The sequence below is a fragment of the Malaclemys terrapin genome, chromosome 4 (assembly GCF_027887155.1).
Source record: "Malaclemys terrapin pileata isolate rMalTer1 chromosome 4, rMalTer1.hap1, whole genome shotgun sequence".
In the NCBI taxonomy this organism is placed as follows: Eukaryota; Metazoa; Chordata; order Testudines; family Emydidae; genus Malaclemys; species Malaclemys terrapin.
In genome coordinates this window covers 28,540,580-28,554,642 of record NC_071508.1, presented here as the reverse complement: position 1 = coordinate 28,554,642, position 14,063 = coordinate 28,540,580, and positions in this window count along the sequence as shown.

The window sequence follows — 14,063 nt, the reverse complement described above, 5'->3', positions numbered from 1 at the left end:
GCTCGTGAGCTCTCTGGGACAGGGACTGGCTCTCACTGTGTGTGTGCAGCACCGGGCACAAGGGGGCCTGATCTCAGGTGGTGTCCCTGGGTGCTAATGCTGATGGAGCCTTTCAGTGCACTGACGCGTGACACTGGGGCACTGACCACAGGCCCTGCACTGCGCTCCTCGGCTGGAGCCCTGCACACCATCAAGTCCACAGTAGGACGACCTGGCTGCTGAGCCCACGTGTTGCAGGCCCTGCGCTTTGCTCCCCAGTCGGAGCCTTGCAGGGGCTTGGAGCCTGGCTGGCATTTCCCCACGTTGTCTCCCCAGGAGCTGATTCATCACAAATCCATTGACTCCCTAACTGGCATGGTGTGTCAGCAAGCGATGCTCGCCATCATGGAGCTGAGGTACCCAGCCTGCCTGGCCCAGCCCCAGCCAGTGCTGTGTGCAGCCAGACACGCCAGCCTCTTGGCATGGCCAGTTCTCCAGGGCATTCCCCCCTCTGCTCCTCCCCCATCTTCTGATTCTGCCGGGCACGTGGCACCAGGTGATGGCACTGGTGCATGTGGGCTGGCACCAGTGGGTTGGTGGTGGAGGATCTTTCGGTGCCTGGCGACCTCTCCAAGTGGCCTTATGATGATGTGGAGGAGGGAGCGAGGGGGTTAGGACCAGTCCCCTCTGGAACCCCACAGGCAATGGTGCTGGGGGGAGAGGGGCAGTTGGGTGCTGCTGGAGCGGAGTGACCCGAGTCACACCAGCAGCTCAGCGACCCCCTTTGGCTGAGAGGCTGGGCAGGCGGAGCCCTGGCACATGGCACTGCCTGTGCCATGGGGGGCTCCCCTGCTCTGAGCTTCCCAGAAGCCTGCCCATCAGGCAGCCGGAGGCAAGGCTGTCCCCAGCAATTCTGGGGCCCTACGCAGCCCCCCCACGGGGAGGGCAGGCCTCCGCAGAGGTGGGGGGGGAGGGCTGGACCCAAGGCTCCATGGGGTGTGAGGCTGGCTTGCGGGGCAGAGGGGTACCACCCCCCAGCACTCACCAGCAGCGGGAATGCCCCAAATTTCCTGTTGCCCTACGCAGCTGCGTACTTTGCGTATGGGTAAGTACGGCCTGTCCGGAGGGTGGCGGATGCTGTGGACTGGAGTTGGGCTCTTGCTGTTGGCTCAATAGGTTCCCCAGGAATGGGAGGGGGAGGCAGGGCAGGCGCTGGAGCAGCTCTTACCACTGGGCACTGGCTTCCTGAGAGTGGGGCAGGCGACAGCATTGGCCATGATCCCGTCTCTGCAGGGGTGGGCGGGGATTTGTGTCAGCAGCTCAAGTAGTCACCTGGCACCTCATTGCATGTAATGGGGCCACGCTCTGGCAGTGGGGGTGAAGGGGTTAATGCCGTCTGGGCTGTCCCCACCTTCCTGCCCCCTTGCACACAGCTGTGTGCCCTGTCTAGCAGGCTGAGAGCTCTGGGCAAGGGGCAGGGCTTGGATCCCTGCCTGGGTTCTGCCCTACTGCGGGCTGATGCAGCATCTCTCTGCTGGCCCAGACTGTGCAGCCGCAGTACAGACAGCTGTGGTGGGAGGGTCTCTTTGCCCCCCATGGGGCAGGACTGGCAGACTCCTCTGCACGGTAGCCACTGGGTTCAGAGGCACTTTGGTGCCAGCAGGCTCTATTCTCCCATCCATGCTGTTTGCGGGATGTCGTTTCTCGGCAAAGCACAACGATCTCCATCTCAGCCTGCTGGTATGAGAGAAGGCAGCACCAGCTCCCTCCACCACCCCCTGGCCTCCTCTCATCCGCCACCCCCCAGCTGGAGCCCCCGCAGGTGTTTCCATGTCCTGGGAGCCTGAGGCCAACATTAGCGCATCAGTCCTGCCTCAGCACTCCAATCCACACTTGTCTCTTCTCTTATCAAAGTGAAGCCACCGCTGCGGGGCCTGGAACAATCCAGCCTGCTCGCCACCTGCTTCTCCAGCATCTTCTCCCTGTCTCCAGCAGAGACCATGCAGGGTGTGGAGGCTGCTCTGTACGCCAAGGTAAGCCCCAAACGGGGTGGGAGGGATAGCTCAGTGGTTTGAGCATTGGCCTGCTAAACCTGGGATTGTGAGTTCAACCTTTGAGGGGGCCACTTAAGGATCTGGGGCAAAATCAGTACTTGGTCCTGCTAGTGAAGGCAGGGAGCTGGACTCAATGACTTTTCAAGGTCCCTTCCAGTTCTTGGAGATAGGATATCTCCATTAATTTAAAACTTAAACCCAGCTGTGCGGAGCTGCCCAAACCGAGTGGGAATCCTGCCAGTCACTCATGTACCTGCCCCCTGCGTTACCTGGCACTGGCATAAGAGTGTAATGATCACAGCTCCTCGGCAGGACTTCAGCTCAGGACCTGCAGCACCAAAGCACAGGCCCCACCGCCAGAGATAAAGGAGTAGGCATTTATCCTTTACATCCACCAGCAATTAGTGCGGAACAGACACTCCCTTCACAAGCACATTCATCCCCAGTGTGTGGCTGGGGGCACAGGCCTGAGATCAGCTGATTCAGACACGCACAGGACAGGGGAACCAAAGCTTGGCTGGAAATCTCCCCTCCCCCTCCAAATGTGGAGTCCTTTCTGACTCTTCCAGTGGGTTCAGTGGTCTCCCCGGGGATAGCAAAGGCAGGTGGGGTCCTGTTGCCAGGAGGAGTTTGCAGTAGGTCCCCTGCGGGTACAAGTGAGTGGGTGAGCTGGAATACTAGGGGCTGCCGTGGCTTGGGGGGTGTCACACACCAGGGTATTGGTTCATCGCCTCACTGGGTAACGCCCCTTGCTCCAGCTTCTCCTCTGCTCTGCACGCAGACTCTGAAAGCCATGGATGAGATGCTGAAGGCCTTGATGTGTGAGGATGAGAAGCCCAACCTCATGGAGCTGCAGAACATCTTGGAGGTCTGGACGCGTGGGGGCAGGAAGGGGCCTAGTCCTGTAGCTGCGGTGGTGCTCGGGGACCAAGGCTCCATTTAATCCCAAGCATGGGACCCCCCCACCCAACCCCATGCCTTCGGCTCCTCAGAGTACATTCTGTACAAAGGTTCTTGGGCTGGAGGGCCAAGTGCCCCCACTATATCTGAAAAACATCTGCATGGGGTGGGGGTGGAGGAGCGTGGGATCTGCCGTGTTCTCCAGTGAGAACCTGACATTCATTTGTGTTCACCATGGGCCCCACCAACCTGGCCACAGCCCAGAGCTAGATTCCCCCAATGTTCTAGTTCCGGGGCCACAGGAAGTAGATTCTGTGTGTGGTTTGTGCTCCAAAAAGAGGGAAATGTCCTTGGTAGAGACTCGGTCTCCTCGATCCCAGAGCCGGGGAAGAGAGAATCACAGAAGAGCAGGGCTGGAAGGGATCTTAAGAGGTCATCTACTCCACCCTCTGCACTGAGGCAGGGACAAGCATTCCTAGACCATCCCTGATGAGTGTTTGTCCAGCCTGTTTTTTAAAACCTCCATGATGGGGAGTCCACCACTTACTTAGGTCATCTGTTCCAGTGCTTAGCCACCCTTAGACTTTTTCCTAATATTTAACCTAAATCTCCCTTGCTGCAGATTAAGCCCATTACTTCTTGTCCTACCTTCAGGGGATATGGAGAACAATTGGTCACCATCCTCTGTGTAACAGCCCTTAACGTATTTGAAGACTGTTACAGGTGCCCCCTCCGTCTTCTCAAGACGAAACATGCCCAATTCGTTCAACCTTTCTTCACAGGTCAGGTTTTCTAAACTGCTGATCATTTTTGTCACTGTCCTCTGGACTGGTTCCAGTTTGTTCACATCTTCCTTAAAGCGTGGTGCCCAGAACTGGACACAGTGCTCCAAGCTAGTACACCTGAGAATGACATTTCCCTTTTTCACAACAGCATCACACTGTTGATTCATATTGTGACAAAGTTCCTCCTCTATCTTGGTGAGTCCTGTGCTTATTGGCAGATTTTCTTGCCTCAGAGATTCACCATGTGGGTTGGGGAACAGCCCAGAGACCTTCCCCTCTGGAAGAACCCACAGTCCAGGTAAATTGGGAGGTTTGGGGGGAAACCCAGGCCCGTCCTCTACTCCGGGTTCCAGCCCAGGGCCCTGTGGATTGCAGCTGTCTATAGTGCCTCCTGTAACAGCTGCATGACAGCTACCACTCCCTGGGCTACTTCCCCATGGCCTCCTCCAAACACCTTCCTTATTCTCACCACAGGACCTTCCTCCTGGTGTCTGATAACGCTTGTGCTCTTCAGTCCTCCAGCAGCACACCCACACCCTCTCAGCTCCTTACGCCTCTTGCTCCCAGCTCCTCACACTTGCACCACAAACTGAAGTGAGCTCCTTTTAAAACCCAGGTGCCCTGATTAGCCTGCCTTAATTGATTCTAGCAGCTTCTTCTTAATTGGCTCCAGATGTCCTAATTAGCCTGCCTGCCTTAACTGGTTCTAGCAGGTTCCTGATTACTCTAGTGCAGCCCCTGCTCTGGTCACTCAGGGAACAGAAAACTACTCATCCAGTGACCAGTATATTTGCCCTCTACCAGACTCCTGTACCCCACTGGTCTGGGTCTGTCACAATATTCAGTGTGAGACCCATGATAACCCCCAGATTCTTTTCTGCAGTACTGCCACCTAGCCGGTTATCCCCCACTTTGTTTTTATGCATTTGATTTTTAACATATTTGAAGACTGTTACAGGTGCCCCCTCCGTCTTCTCAAGATAAAATATGCCTAATTTGTTCAATCTTTCTTCATAGGTCAAGTGTTCTAAACCACTGATCATTTTTGCCTCTTTCCTCTGGACTGGCTCCAGTTTGTTCACATCTTTCTTAAAGCGTGGTGCCCAGAACTGGACACCGTGCTCCAAGCTAGTACACCTGAGAATGACATTTCCCTTTTTTCTTAACAGCATCACACTGTTGATTCAAATTCAGTGTGACATCCATGATAACCCCCAGATCCTTTTCTGCAGTACTGCCACCTAGCCGGTTATCCCCCACTTTGTTTTTATGCATTTGATTTTTTCTTCCCAAGTGTGTTACGTCACATTTGTTTTGACTGAATTTCATCTTGTTGACCTCAGACCAACTCTCCAATTTAGTAAGCTCATTTTGAATTCTAATCTGTCCTTGAAAGTGCTTGAAACCCCTCCCAGCTTGTTGTCATCCGCAAACCTTACAAGCATAATCTCCTCTCCGTTAACCAAGTTCTTAATGAAAATATTGATTAGTACTGGACCAGGCACACCCCTGGGGGACCCCACTTGAGACACCCTCCCAGTTTGCCTCATAGACAGTGATAACTCCTCTTTGAGTATGGTCTTTCCAGCAGTTGTGCCCCCACCTTATAATAATCTCCTCTGGATCATACTGGCTTAGTTTGCTTATGAGAATGTCTTGTGGAACTGTGTCAAAAGCCTTACTAAACTTCATATACATCATCATATACTGCCTGCCTCCATCCACTAGGCAAGTAACCCTGTCAAAGAAGGAAATTAGATTTGTTTGGCACGATTTGTTCTGGACAAATCCATGGTGGCTGTTCCTTATCACCCTATTATCTCCTGGGGGTTCTTACAAACTGTTTAATAATTTGTTCAGTATCTTTCTGGGTACCAAAGTTAGGCTGACAGGTCTATAATTCCTTGGGGCCACCTCGTTCCCCTTTCTGAAGATAGGTTCTGTGTCTGCCCTTCTCCGGTCCTTTGAGACCACAGCCCTGCTAAAGGTTCAGAGATTGCTTTGCCTAGCTCCATCTAGGGTGAATATCATGAGGCTCTGCCAACTTGAATACATCTAACTGACCTAAATCGTCTTTTACCTGTTCTCTCCTTAGTCGGGCCTGTATTCCTTCCCCCTTGTTGTTAATATTGTGTTAAGCATCTAGTCGCCATTAACCTTTTTAGTGAAAACTGAAGCAAAAAAAGGCATTAAACACCTTAGCTTTGTCTGGTGTCATCCATTATTTGCTCTCCTTCCCTGCTGAGTTGCGGCCCCACACTTTCCTTTGTCTTTCTCTTGCTCCTAATGCATTTATAGAGCTGCTTCTGATTGCCTTTTATGTCCCTTGCTAGTTAGAACTCATTTTTACCTTAGTCTTTCTGATTTTCTCCCTATGTCCTTGTGCTATTTTTTGGTATTTCTCCTTAGCAATTTGTCCCAATTTGTTTCTCTCAGGTCCGGCTCTCCTGAATGGCGTTCTAGGAGGTGCACGGGCAGCTGACGGCAGTGGAAAGGATCGTCTGGCTGATCAAACTCATGGCTGGTCATCACAGATTCAGCATGACCCTGGCTGCCTCCTAACTGCACTGAGCAGCCTCGCGGTGCAGCGCTCCCTGGCAGGGAAAACCCAGGTCAAGAATAGTGACTCAGCAAGGTCCTCCGCAGGAGTCCAATCTAACGAGCCCTGATGTTGATGGGTCTGTCCTCTGACTCCAGTGGGCTTTAGGTCAAGCTCCATAATTCTGTCTCCAAGGACTCTCCCCGCTGTTCCCCTAGGAACGCCAGTCCTCCAATTTACCATGATCCCTCTGAATTTTAGCTCTATCCTCCAAAGTGTTGGCAACTCCTCCTAGCTTTTTGTCATCTGCAAACTTGACCAGTCTGCTCTCTCTACCTACATCCAGGTCATTAATAAAGATGTTAAACAACACCAGACAACAATATTGTAGTCGAGCCAGAACGCACATAGTAGGCAAGCTAAATCACGTGATTCACATCTCCGGCACAACTGTCTGTTACAGCCAGCAGTCCTCTGATGCAGTGAAAAGAGCATTAGGAAATTGTTCTATTCCTAACTACTTCTTTGAGAAGGCTAAAGATGCTGATGTTATTGCCATAGGTTATGCTATGCAATGTCTGTGCTTAACTCAAGAATATTTAGCGCAAGGGATAAATGTTGTGCAATTCAGTGGAAACCCTGACCGTGTTTTAAAGAACATGACCAAACCGGACGATGCCTGCTTGCAGTGCTATATTGACTGTCTGGTCCACACAAAAAGTTACAGAACCCTGCTTAAGAAAAAGACTATTTGTAAGAAATCTAAAAGGATTAAGTTAAGAGAATGGTGAGGGGATAAACATGCAATATTGTCAGGGTTCCCTCCCCACTCTGACCTCTGGGGTACAGATGTGGGGACCCGCATGAAAGATCCCCTAAGCTTATTTCTGCCGTGCCAAACGAATCTGATCTCCTTCTTCGAGAAAGTAACGGACTTATTAGATAAGGGAAATGCGGTGGACCTAATATACCTGGATTTCAGTAAAGCGTTTGATACTGTACCCCATGAGGAATTATTGGTTAAGCTGGAAAAGATGGGGATCGATATGAAAATCCAGAGGTGGATAAGGAATTGGTTACTGGGGAGAATGCAGCGGGTCGTATTGAAGGGTGAACTGTCAGGTTGGCGGGAGGTTACCAGTGGAGTTCCTCAGGGTTCGGTTTTGGGACCCATTTTATTTAATCTATTTATTACTGATCTCGGAACCGATTGCAGGAGTGGACTGATAAAGTTTGCGGATGATACGAAGGTGGGAGGCATTGCCAATTCGGAGGAGGATAGGGATATTCTGCAGGGAGACTTGAATGAGCTTGTGAATTGGAGTATCAGAAATAGGATGAAATTTAATAGTGAAAAGTGTAAGGTGATGCATTTAGGGATGACTAACAACAATTTTAGTTACAAGCTGGGGACGCATTGGTTAGAAGTAACGGAAGAGGAGAAGGACCTAGGGGTTCTTGTAGACCGGAGGATGACTATGAGTCGACAATGTGATGTGGCGGTGAAAAAAGCCAATGCGGTCTTGGGATGCATTAGGCGAGGTATATCTAGTAGGGATAGGGAGGTGCTGCTTCCGTTGTATAAGGCGCTGGTGAGACCTCATTTGGAGTACTGTGTGCAGTTCTGGTCTCCCATGTTTAAAAAATATGAACTCAAATTGGAACGGGTGCAGAGAAGGGCCACTAGGATGATCAGAGGAATGGAAAACCTGTCGTATGAAAGGAGACTAGAGGAGCTCGGGTTGTTTAGTCTGACAAAACGAAGGCTGAGGGGGGATATGATTGCTCTCTTTAAATATATCAGAGGGATAAATACCAGGGAGGGAGAGGAATTATTCCAGTTTAGTACTAATGTGGACATGAGAACGAATGGATATAAACTGGCAGTGGGGAAGTTTAGGCTTGAAATTAGACGAAGGTTTCTGACCGTCAGAGGGGTGAAATATTGGAACGGCCTTCCGAGGGAAACGGTGGGGGCGAGGGACCTGTCTGGTTTTAAGATTAAATTAGATAAGTTTATGGAGGGAATGGTTTAATCGTAAAACATATTAGCTGAGGAATACCGAGCAATAGCAGGTAAATAGTATAATGGCTAACAAGGGTCAGGGTGGAGACTCTTGCCTACATGCTCGGGGTCTTACTGATCGCCATATTTGGGGTCGGGAAGGAATTTTCCTCCATGGTAGATTGGCTGAGGCCCTGGAGGTTTTTCGCCTTCCTCCGCAGCATGGGGCAGGGATCGCTAGCAGGAGGGTTCTCTGCCAATTGAAGTCACCAAGACACAGGATTTGGGGACTTCATCAGCAGAGTCAAGGGAAGGGTAGGGACGGTTTTGTGGCCTGCAGCATGCAGGGGGTCAGACCAGATGATCATAATGGTCCCTTCTGACCTTAAAGTCTATGAGTCTATGAGGTTAAAAACTTCCCCAAGGCACAAATTCTTCCTTGTTCTTGGACGATCTCGCTGCTACCACTAAGTGAGTTAGACAAAGATTCAGGAAAAGGACCATTTGGAGTTCCTGTTTCCCCAAAATATCACCCCAAGCCCCTTCACCCCCTTTCCTGGGGAGGCTTGAGAATAATATACTAACCAAATAGATAAACAAGGTGAGCACAGACCAGACCCTTGGGTTTTTAGGACACTAAAAACCAGTAGGTTCTTAAAAGCAGAACTTTATTATAAAGAAAAAAAAGTAAAAGAAGCACCTCTGTAAAATCAGGATGGAAGGTAATTTTACAGGGTAATAAGATTTAAAACACAGAGGATTCCCCTCTAGGCAAAACTTCAAATTTACAAAAAACAGGAATAAACCTTCTTAGCATAGGGAAAATTCACAAGGTAAAACAAAAGATAATCTAACGCATTTCCTTGCTTTACTTACAATTTTTGTAATCTAGATGCTTATTTCAAGTAGGGTTTTATGAGTGGGTTTTTTTTTCTGCCCTGGTCTCTCTCTGTCCCAGAGAGAACAACAAAGAAACACACACAAAGAACCTCCTCCCACAGATTTCAAAGGATCTTCTTCCCTTATTGGTCCTTTTGGTCAGGTGCCAACCAGGTTATTTGAGCTTCTTAACCCCTTACAGATAAAGGTGGGATTTTATGCTACCCTTAGCTGTATGTTTATGAGAAATATAAAACTTGGTAGCTGTAAATAAAAAAAATCTATTGAAAAGGGCTTTGTGACTATCTGTGTTTCTGTCAGTGGCCCTTAAGTGAGCTAAAAGTTTTTTTTATTTTTTTATATAATGGAGATATCCCATCTCCTAGAACTGGAAGGGACCTTGAAAGGTCATCAAGTCCAGCCCCCTGCCTTCACTAGCAGGACCAAGTACTGATTTTGCCCCAGATTCCCAAGTGGCCCCCTCAAGGATTGAACTCACAACCCTGGGTTTAGCAGGCCAATGCTCAAACCACTGAGCTATCCCTCCCCCCCAGAGGTTTTAAAGAACCATCTTGGTTTGTTTTCAAGGAGCTGTCTGTCTTTTAAATTAAAAAAAAAAAAAAGGTTGTGAGAGCCTAGCTCTAGCTCAAAAATCTGAAATGTATGTTGTAGAATCATGTGGGGGAAAAAAACCCCTAAAAATCTGTTTACAATAAAAAAAAAAAAAAACAGGGATGGTTCAGACATGTGTTTGAGTACAATAGAGCTGACCTACCCTGTTGAACTGGGTGAGGATGGTGAGCTTTGATTAATATGAAATGAAATAAAACCTCAGGAGTTTGCAGATGCTATTGAACAGTTTAAGTTGGTTGAACTCTAGTGGCCAGTTTAAATATAACCAGAACTCTATTGGACAGTTTAACCCCCAGGAGTTGGTTAAACACTATTGGACAGTTTAAATCAGGGGTTATCAAATTGGGGGTTGGGACCTCTCAGGGGGTCGCGAGCTGCCAGCCTCCATCCCAAACCCCGCTTTGCCTCCAGCATTTATAATGGCGTTCAATATATAAAAAAGTGTTTTTAATTTATAAGGGGGGGTCACACTCAGAGGCTTGCTATGTGAAAGGGGTCACCAGTACAAAAATTTGAGAACCACTGGTTTAAATATAACCCAGGAGTTGGTTGAACGCTATGGGTCACTCTTTCTAGCAACTCAAAGTCATTAAAATAATATATTTACAAAAATAAACAAGGGTCTAACCCCAAACTGAAATGTTTCAAGGGTTCACGAACCTCCACCATACTTTAGAACAAGTATTTGCTCTAAAGAAAATCAAACATTTATAATCTCTGGGTATTTGTAGGGTGCTTACTATGGTTGTGATACACCTATTTTATTTCAAAAACAACCCCCAAATTTTAAGCATGAAAGAAACATGCTTAAAAAACAAACAAGCCCCAAGACATTCATTGATATCTGCAAGGGGCCCCACACTTAGGAATGGGTACAGTAATATTAAGGATTGTTGTGTATGGTGATTTAATCTTTAATACTGTCAGAAGGCCCCAAAGAAAAATGTATTTTAACTAAAAGAAAAAAAATTGCCAAAAGCAGCCCATTTGTGCAGACAACTTAATTCCCCGTCCCCAGATCACAAAAGGGAATGTTAGGGGAAGGGGGCCTAAAGTCCTTAAGTATCTATTAATTCAGAGTTGTGATGATCAAATCAACCTGCTAACTACAGACTTTTGAAGTCTGTTTGAAACAAAGAGTTAGGATGGTGTAAAAATCTCAGGTTTTTGGAGACTGTCCTCTTTCAACAGAAACTATCTTGAACTGAATTGCTGCTGGACTGCAGGAGGAGGTATGCTCCCTGTTTTTAACTCTGAAAATATATATTACATAATGTCACTCTTTGGCCATGCTGTCTTTATTAAATAATGGCACCAATCTTATTGCAGTGTGATCTGTTGTCTTTGTGTAAAAGATACCCATTCAGAACAAAAAGCTGAAATATATGTTGTAGATTCATGTGGGGGGGGGGGGGGAACCTCCCTAAAAATCTGTTTACAATTTAAAAAAACAGGGATGGTTCAGTTGTGTTTGAGTACAATAGAGCTGACCCACTGTGTTGAACTGAATGGTTTTAACCACACCCCCACTGAATAGCCAGATAGCCAGGGTGACTGAAATTACCCACCCTTGTTGCCATCGGGGTTAATTGTGTAAGTGATTAGTAATTAAATTTGATGGGTGTACACCCACAGTGAGAGAGGGGGGTGGGTGAGGATGGTGAGCTTTGATTAATATGCAATGAAATAAAACCTCAGGAGTTCGCAGAAGCTATTGGACAGTTTAAATATAAGCCAGGAGTTGGTAGAACTCTATTGGACAGTTTAAATATAAGCCAGGAGTTGGTTGAACGCTATTGGACAGTTGAAATATAACGCAGGAGTTGGTTGAACGCTAATGGACAGTTTAAATATAACCCAGGAGTTGGTTAAATGCTATGGGTCACTCTTTCTAGCAACTCAAAGTCATTAAAATAATATATTTACAAAAATAAACTAGGGTCTAACCCCAAACTGAAATATTTCAAGGGTTCATAAACCTCCACCACACTTTAGAACAACCATTTGCTCTGAAGACAATCGAACATTTAAATCTCTGGGTATTTCTAGGGTGCTTACTGTGGTTGTGATACACCCATTTTATTTCAAAAACAACCCCCAAATTTTAAGCATGAAAGAAACATGCTTAAAAAACAAACAAGCCCCAAGACATTCATTGATATCTGCAAGGGTCCCCACACTTTCTACTGACCTAACTCCCTGTGTGGACAGCGCTATGTCGGCAGGAGCGCGTCTCCCACTCAGCTAGCGCCTCTCCGGGAGGTGGATTAAGAGCTTGTTGGCATAGGAGCACCTTCACGTAAACGCTACAGCGCCGGTGCAGCTATGGCAATACAGTGTTTTAAGTGTAGACTTGCCCCCCATCTTTTTTATCTCTCCTCATATGGAAGCTGTTCCATCCCCCTAATCATTATGTCGTTCTTCTCTGCACCTTTTACAATATGGTATATCTGTTTTGATATGGGATGACCAGAACTGCACACAGTATTGAAGGTGTGGGCGCACCATGGATTTATATAGAGGCATTATGATATTTTTCTGTTTTATTATCTATCCCTTTCCTAATGGTTCATAACATTCAGTTTCCTTTTTTAACTGCCACTCCACGTTGAGTGGATGTTTTCAGAGAACTATTTATGATAACTCGAAAATCTCTTTCTTGAGTGGTAATTTAAACCCCATAATTTTGTATGTATAGGTTGGATTATGATTTCCAATGTGCATTACTTTGCATTTATCAGTATTGAATTTCATCTGCCATTTTGTTGCCCAGTCCCCCAGTTTTGTGACATCCCTTTGTAGCTCTTTGCAGGCTGCTTTGGATTTAACTATCTTGAGTCATTTTGTATCATCTGCAAATTTTGCCACCTCACTGGTTACCCCTTTTTCTGGATCATTTATGACTATATTGAACTACACTGGTCTCAACACAGATCCTTGGGGGACCCCCGCTATTTACCTCTCTCCACTGTGAAAACTGACCATTTGTTCCTGTCCTTTGCTTCCTACCTTTTAACCACTGAACCTTAAAAAACTTTCCCTCTTATCCCATGACAGCTTACTTTGATTAAAAGCAACAGAGGGTCCTGTGGCACCTTTAAGACTAACAGAAGTATTGGAGCATAAGCTTTCGTGGGTGAATGCCCACTTCATCAGACGCAAGTAATGGAAATTTCCAGGGGCAGATATACATCAGTATGGAGATAAAAAGATTAGTTCAATCAGGGAGGGTGAGGTGCTCTGCTAGCAGTTGAGGTGTGAACACCAAGGGAGGAGAAACTGCTTCTGTAGTTGGATAGCCATTCACAGTCTTTGTTTAATCCTGATCTGATGGTGTCAAATTTGCAAATGAACTGGAGCTCAGCAGTTTCTCTTTGGAGTCTGGTCCTGAAGTTTTTTTGCTGTAAGATGGCTACCTTTACATCTGCTATTGTGTGGCCAGGGAGGTTGAAGTGTTCTCCTACAGGTTTTTGTATATTGCCATTCCTGATATCTGACTTGTGTCCATTTATCCTCTTGCGTAGTGACTGTCCAGTTTGGCCAATGTACATAGCAGAGGGGCATTGCTGGCACATGACGGCATATATAACATTGGTGGACGTGCAGATGAATGAGCCGGTGATGTTGTAGCTGATCTGGTTAGGTCCTGTGATGGTGTTGCTGGTGTAGATATGTGGACAGAGTTGGCATCGAGGTTTGTTGCATGGGTTGGTTCCTGAGTTTGAGTTGTTATGGTGCAGTGCGTGGTTGCTGGTGAGAATATGCTTAAGGTTGGCGGGTTGTCTGTGGGCGAGGACTGGCCTGCCTCCCAGAGTCTGTGAAAGTGAGGGATCATTATCCATGATGGGTTGTAGATCACTGATGATGCGTTGGAGAGGTTTAAGCTGAGGACTGTAGATGATGGCCAGTGGAGTTCTGTTAGTTTCTTTTTTGGGCCTGTCTTGTAGCAGGAGGCTTCTGGGTACACATCTGGCTCTGTTGATTTGTTTCTTTATTTCCTTGGGTGGGTATCGTAGTTTTGAGAATGCATGGTGAAGTTCTTGTAGGTGTTGGTCTCTGTCTGAGGGGTTGGAGCAGATGTGGTTGTACATCAGCGCTTGGCTGTAGACGATGGATCTTGTGGTGTGTCCGGGGTGGAAGCTGGAGGCATGAAGGTAGGTGTAGCGGTCGGTGGGTTTTCGGTATAGGGTGGTGTTAATGTGGTGTGACGTTATTGACATAAACTGGGACCGTATAGATCATTGTTGCAACCAAGGTCCTGTAGTGGCACCCAAATCTTGTATAAAGGG